General features: G+C 52.4%; 1 pseudogene; it reads right to left on the reverse strand.

Moving 5' to 3' along the window:
* Positions 1–6,139: 6,139 nt before the first annotated feature.
* Positions 6,140–7,058, reverse strand: LOC143848582 (transcription factor MYB44 pseudogene; annotated as a pseudogene).

Consider the following 7,058-nt stretch of genomic DNA (forward strand, 5'->3'; position numbering starts at 1 on the left):
GTCAAATTTGGTGTGAAGATCAGTTCCAACCACATGGACCCGCCCTAGTGGAAACCACCTCAAAGACCTGCCCGGACTGGCCGCCCAGAGCCTTAGCCGGACAGGATATGGCGCAATCGCTAAACGCCAAAAGACCTGCCCGGCCTGGCCGTCCACAGCCTAAGCCGGACAGGATATGGCGCAATCGCTAGACGCCAAAAAGACTTTAAGTGTTTGCAGACTTAGCTCTCATTCTAAGTGTTTGCAGACTTAGAGAACGGCAGTGGTGCACTCCGGCGCGTCCAATTTGGTGTGACGATCAGTTCCAACCACATGGACCCGCCCTAGTGGAAACCACCTCAAAGACCTGCCCGGACTGGCCGCCCAGAGCCTTAGCCGGACAGGATATGGTGCAATCGCTAAACGCCAAAAGACCTGCCCGGCCTGGCCGTCCACAGCCTAAGCCGGACAGGATATGGCGTAATCGCTAGACGCCAAAAAGACTCTAAGTGTTTGCAGACTTAGCTCTCATTCTAAGTGTTTGCAGACTTAGCTCTCATTCTAAGTGTTTGCAGACTTAGAGAACGGCAGTTGTGCACTCCGGCGCGTCCAATTTGGTGTGAAGATCAGTTCCAACCACATGGACCCGCCCTAGTGGAAACCACCTCAAAGACCTGCCCGGACTGGCCGCCCAGAGCCTTAGCCGGACAGGATATGGCGCAATCGCTAAACGCCAAAAGACCTGCCCGGCCTGGCCGTCCACAGCCTAAGCCGGACAGGATATGGCGTAATCGCTAGACGCCAAAAAGACTCTAAGTGTTTGCAGGCTTAGCTCTCATTCTAAGTGTTTGCAGACTTAGAGAACGGCAGTGGTGCACTCTGGCGCGTCCAGTTTGGTGTGGAGATCAGTTCCAACCACGGACCCGCCCTAGTGGAAAACCACCTCAAATACTCTAAGTGTTTGCAAACTTGGAGACAGAGGTGGTTCACTCCGGCCAATGACATCCGGACAACCACTCCGGCTCGGCAGAAAGACAAGGAAGAAGCACAGACGTCATAAATACAAAAAGCAAGGCAGCCGTACAGACAGTTAGCCAAAATTGAATTTGTATTCATATTACAAAAGTGCTCTTTTCGCCGAGCTGGCTTACAAAGAATGAGCCTCGTGGGCCATTACAAAAATTTACAAACTAAAATTAAAGATAGGAGGAAGAGGGCTGCCATTCAGGCCTCCCCGTTGGCCACCTCGTCGGTGACTGCCTCTGTAGTAGGGGCTGCAACCTGGCCGGCCTCGGCGGTTGGAAGGGTGACCTCGGAAGCCAGAACGACTTCCTGTTCCACCTCGACGGGTTGGGAGGAGTCCAGTTCGCCTTCTTCCTCCTCGTCCTCTTCCTCCTCTGGAGGTGCATACGGGACGGTCAGTCCGTCCAGAGAAATGTCGGGGTGAGCCTTCTTCACCTGCTCGGAGCAGAGAAGGAACCCCGCCTTATAGGCTTGGAGGCCCAGGTTGAAGAATTGTGTGTCCTTCCTCTCTTCGGTTTTCTTCACGGCCTCCCGCACTGCCGCTTTCACGGCCGCCTCGATAGCCGCCTTCTCCCTCTGACCGGCTCTCTCCCTCGCAGTTAGGAGATCCTGCACGGCCTAGTTTTTGACCCTCTGCACCTCGTCCTTCAAGCTGTTGCATTCGGCCTCTTTGACCTGGACGGCTTCGGTAAGCCCGTCCTTGTCCTTCTGGAGCTGGCCCTTCTCGGACTCTATCTGTGTGAGCGTCTCCGAGAAGAGATAATGCTTCTTCGCCATATCCCTAGAGTACACCTGGAGCTGATAGAGGGCGGAGGCGATCGCCTCTGCACAGGTCTCCGGCGCCTCTTTCTCGACTTCCCGTCGGTCGCGTGGGAGGACGCCCTGGTACATCAATTCTGTGGCCACCCGGCTATCCCCCAGGCCGGTGTCCGTTTTCAGCACCGCCCAGTTTGGGCGGAAGACGTTGTCGCCTCTCACCGCCGTGGCGGCAGGGATGCCCAGGACCGGCCCGCTGTGTTGGGGCTCTGTGACCCCTGCAGATCCGGAGCTCTGTCCGGTGAAATTTGCCCGGCTCGGCTTCACGGAAATCTTATGTGTCGCCCGGTTGCTCTTAAGAGGTTCGGCCAGTGCGACCATCGCCGGAGTTGACTCCGGCACCTTTCTTTTCTTGCCCTTGGGTTGGGGCTGCTCCTGCGTTGGGGACGCCTGGGAGGTCTGCTTGATTTTGTCCAGCATGGACATCTGCTTCACCATTTCTGAACGTGAAAACAGAACAGAGTTAAAAAAAAAAGAGAGAGAAAGGAACAGTTCAAAAAATAAGAGCTGGCCTAAAAGAGTCTACGTATGTGCCGGCGTCGCACGGTTGATTCCGAGCTCTACCAGGACGGCCTCCTCGGAGAACTCCGAGCAGTTTATTTGACCGCGCTTTAGCTCTTCTTTGATCAAAGCGAAGGTCATGTAGTCATAGCCCTTAAGGGCTGGCTTCCGACTAAGGTTCTGGGTGTCCGGCGTTCTCCATTCCAACGAGAACGGCCAGTGGGAGCCTTGCTCGGTGTCCCCAGCATAGAAAAACCTGTTCTTCCATGTGTGAATGGAAGTAGGTATACCAGTGATCATTTTTACTTCGACCCGTTGGTTGATGTAGATCCAGCCGCCGTCCTTGTGCCTCTTCACGTGCGCACACATCCTGAAGACGGGCAGGGTGGGGTTCCTACGGAGCCGAACTCCCAAAAGGTGCAGGAAGCCGACCAGCGTCCTCCAAGAGTTCGGCACGACCTGTGTAACCGCCAGCCCGTAATAATTCAGCACATCGACAAAAAATGTATGCAAGGGAAGCCTGAGCCCGGCCCGTAAGGCTTCTTCGTATAGGCAGAGATCTGCACTATCGTTGCTGGCCCGGTCCCCCTCAACGGCCGCCCTCAAAATGTACCGATCAGGGATACAGTATTTGTCCCTGACGGCCTGAAGTTTGCCCGGCCCCAGATGATTCACCTCGTACAGGGCCCCGACGTTGTACTGTGGGTTGGCCTCCATCCGTGCCTCTGCTATCACCTCAACGGGCGCGCGCGGCAAGCGAGGAACTACCGCTTCAACGTCTTCTTCGTCGTCGCTGGTTTCTACCCGGTGCGGTCCGTCCCCACGGACCGGGATTGTGTCTAAGTCCACAATCACTTCCTCTCCGCTCTCCTCGTCTACTACAATTATTATCTCCTCGTCCTCAACACCGGCCTCCGTAGGCGAGGCCGGCCTCGTCCTCTCCGACGCCCCGGACCCCGTACTACTAGTCGAACCGGACTCCTTTGAGCCAGAGTCCGACTCGGAACTAGTGCTAGACATTAAAAGGGAAGAAAAGAAAAGCTAAAAGAAATTACCGAGCTGAGGTGTTGACCGAAGATCTCCGGGCTCACTGATCTGTGGTGGGCAGAAATTTGACTAGCCGAGCAGCAGAGAAGGAGAGAAGAATGTGAAAAGTGAAAAATGAGGAGTAAAAACTCCGGTATATATAGGCTTGGAAGAGCGGGAAAAATCCCGCCCTTTTCCCACCAGCCGGAGTGCGCCACGTCACCTACCGCATTAAATGCGCCGCTCGCATTAAATGCACCGTCCGCATTAAATGCGAGGTACAAGTTCCAAAGTGATAACGCCAAAAGACCTGCCCGGGATGGCCGTCCACAGGCTTAGCCGGACAGGATATGACGCGTTCGCTAGAAGACAAAATTCTGCCCGCCATAGCCGCCCAGAAGGCTTAGCCGGACAGGATATGACGCAATCGCTACGCGACAAAATTCTGCCCGACCAAGCCGCCTAGAAGGCTTAGCCGGACAGGATATGACGCGTTCGCTAGAAGACAAAATTCTGCCCGGCATAGCCGCCCAGAAGGCTTAGCCGGACAGGATATGGCGCAATCGCTACGCGACAAAAGACCTGCCCGGCATGGCCGTCCAGCGCCTTAGCCGGACAGGATATGACGCGTTCGCTAAACGCCAAAAGACCTGCCCGGCCTGGCCGTTCAGCGCCTTAGCCGAACAGGAAATGGCGCAATCGCTAAACGCCAAAAGACCTGCCCGGCCTGGCCGTCTAGCGCCTTAGCCGGACAGGATATGGCGCAATCGCTAAACGCCAAAAGACCTGCCCGGCCTGGCCGTCCAGCGCCTTAGCCGGACAGGATATGGCGCAGTCACTAAACGACAGCGGATCTGCCCGTCCTAGCCGCCCCGCCCGGCCACGACGCCAAGGAGGTTTGGCCGGCCAGACTTCTGGTTCAAATTTCGACCGGACTGGATTGCACAGGGGCTCCTGCCCGGCCGTGCTCCTTCAGGCCAAGTTTCAAGGCCGGACCAGGCCGCCCAGAGGCCCCTGGCCGCCGCAGTTTTTCCTGACCCCTGCCTGAGGCCGGCCTCAGCTGCCCAGAGGCCTTAAGGCCGGCCAGATGCTGTTTTGACCCTCTTTTTGCTTTCCCTAGCCGCTGTCACCACTCGGAGAACCAGGGGGCAACTGATGGGGTCCGAACTCAGCGATGGGGTCCGAACTCAGCAACCAATTGGTTGTTGATACGTGGCCCTCACAGGGACCACTGCAAAGCCAACACCTGTCCCTGCTAGGTATGACACCTGGACCAATCAGGGACTTCCACCTGCCCCTCCTAGGTATGAGACCTGGTCCATACAGAGGCCACCACCTGTTCTGGACAGGTGGCTCAGAACTACCACCTGTCCTGGACAAGTGGCTCAGGATTACACTATAAATAGCCCTCATTTGTGCTAAGGTGAGGGATCTGAAATCAAAAACCCTAAGCTTTCTGCTCTGACATTGCTCTGCACTCCTGCTCATACTGACTTGAGTGTCGAAGCGCCCGTCCGGAGCAACCTCCAGGTTGGTCTTCTGACCCTTTGTCTTCTTGTCTGTGCCCTTGTGCAGCGCAGGACTCCACCAGCCCTTCAGCTGTGGCTTATCAGATCAGCTCTTCCGGCCCTACCATAACCTATTATCAATTTTAGACCTAACAAGACCGTATATTGCTTTCTTGAGATATTAAATATGTGAGATTGTGAGGCGGGTGAGGCTTGTAAATCCTAGAGGTTGTGACATATATACCTCCTCATGGTTGTGCTGACGTCGATTAGTCGTAGCAACCATTGATTGGAACACACCATAGTGAGGACGGGGCATATGGTAGGCAAAAGTCGATGCCCATTGCTGTTGGAAGCCATTGGTGACGAGACGTGCTACGTGTCTTTTTACAAAACAGTTGGCTTGTAGCTTGGTTTTGAAAACCCATTTGCAGCCAGCCAACAATGTTGGCATCAAGAGGAAGAGGAACCAAAGGCCGCATGTTATTGCAGAGGAGTGCATTAAACTTAGCCCGACACTTCAGTAGGATTTTAGATGCTTAGGTAAAGCATGCGGGGTCCGGTATGGGGACATATGTTGCGAGAAGAGAAACCGTGAATGATGTTTGGTAGCAAGCCATACTTTAGGTTTGTGGATGCCATCCTTCAGAAGGGCTACCATGGGATGTGTGTTGGTAATAGGTGGGTTAGCAACTAAAGCAATGGAGGAGAGATAAGTTGCTAGCTAGGGATTGGGGCCAGTTAAGACAATGATGGACGGGGGGTTATATGGGAGGTAAGAAATGGGTAATGGTAGTCAATGATAATGGTTTGGAAGGTAAAATCTATTGTAGGGGTGTAAAGGTGGATGAGGGAGATGGCGAAGAGGCTTTCAAATGGGAGATAAGTTTTATCACAACAAACACAGCAAGTGACATAACTTGTAACCTTTTTTAATCAATCCCAACTAGTAAGGATACATTGGTGTATGCTTTGATCTACTTTAGATTTGTTATATGGGACAAGTAGTGGCCCACTTTTAAAATTTCGGTTTCGGACCTTTGGAAAACCAAAATTTCGACCGAAATTTGGTATTAATTAAAAAATAATATTTAATGCATTTCGAAATTTTGGACCGAAATTCCGAAATTTTGTAATATATATATTTTTTAAAAAAAATATCAATTAACCGAAACTTCGGACCGAAATTCCAGAAATTCTGAAATTTCAGGAAATTTCGGTTTCGGTTAATTGTTTTTATTTCAAAGAATTTTTTTATATAATATAAATGTTTTTATTGCAACTAATAACAACTAATAATCATCCTTCACAAGAGGTTAAAAGACAAACAAGAACAAAGAAACTGATAATGCCACCCCCTCTGTTACCATATTAAACACCTCTTCTTTATTTCAAACTTATCCCCTTAGCTGGTATAATCCCCAAAATAGGCAACACAAAGCTGTCAACAGCCCACGAGGAGAATCTCAGTTTAAAAGTTCAAAATAAAAGAGATGGGTGCCATTATCAAAAAACGGGGTAGTGCATCATCGAGCCGTCTTAGACAACGAAGACGCCACGCAGTTCCTAACCTCCCTCGCTATAACCTCTCTCATTGCCTCATAAAACCCATCCGGAAACTCTTGGCGAGCCGGGTTTGGACCCGGTACACCGGATTCGGTCCGACCGGGCGGGGCGAGACTCAAAGTCGTCATTGGATCGGACGATACAAAAGACCGAAACGCCGATACACGACACTCTTGTCGGGGTCTCTTATTTTCAGTCTCCTCGTCTCCCGATTTATCGGGAGTCGTCTCATAACTCGCCGATTTCCTCTTTAGCGTGGAGTTCCAATGATTCTTCACGGCATTGTCTGTACGGCCCGGTAAGAGTCTCGCAATGGTGGCCCACCGATTCCCATGGCGCGCGTGAGCAGCTAGAATGGTCTCATCTTCGGACTCTGAAAAGGGTCGGTGTTGGACTTCCGGACTCAGTTGGTTACACCATCGGAGCCTGCAGGACTTACCGGACCGGCCCGGTATGTTCCTACTTATAAGAGACCAGTTTTGAGGGCCGAGTTGGGTAACGAGTCGAGTGAGTGACTCGTCCTCTTCTGGGCTCCATGGGCCTTTGATTTTTTCAATGGTTTCTGAAGAGTAAGAAGAAGAGGAAGAGGGGGAGTTTGTGGGGATTTCGGCCATGGTTAGGGCGGGGGGATGAGGGCAA

This window comes from Tasmannia lanceolata, unplaced genomic scaffold (assembly GCF_043159265.1).
Source record: "Tasmannia lanceolata isolate RefF3 unplaced genomic scaffold, GAP_Taslan_0.1 ptg000016l, whole genome shotgun sequence".
NCBI classification, from domain to species: domain Eukaryota; kingdom Viridiplantae; phylum Streptophyta; class Magnoliopsida; order Canellales; family Winteraceae; genus Tasmannia; species Tasmannia lanceolata.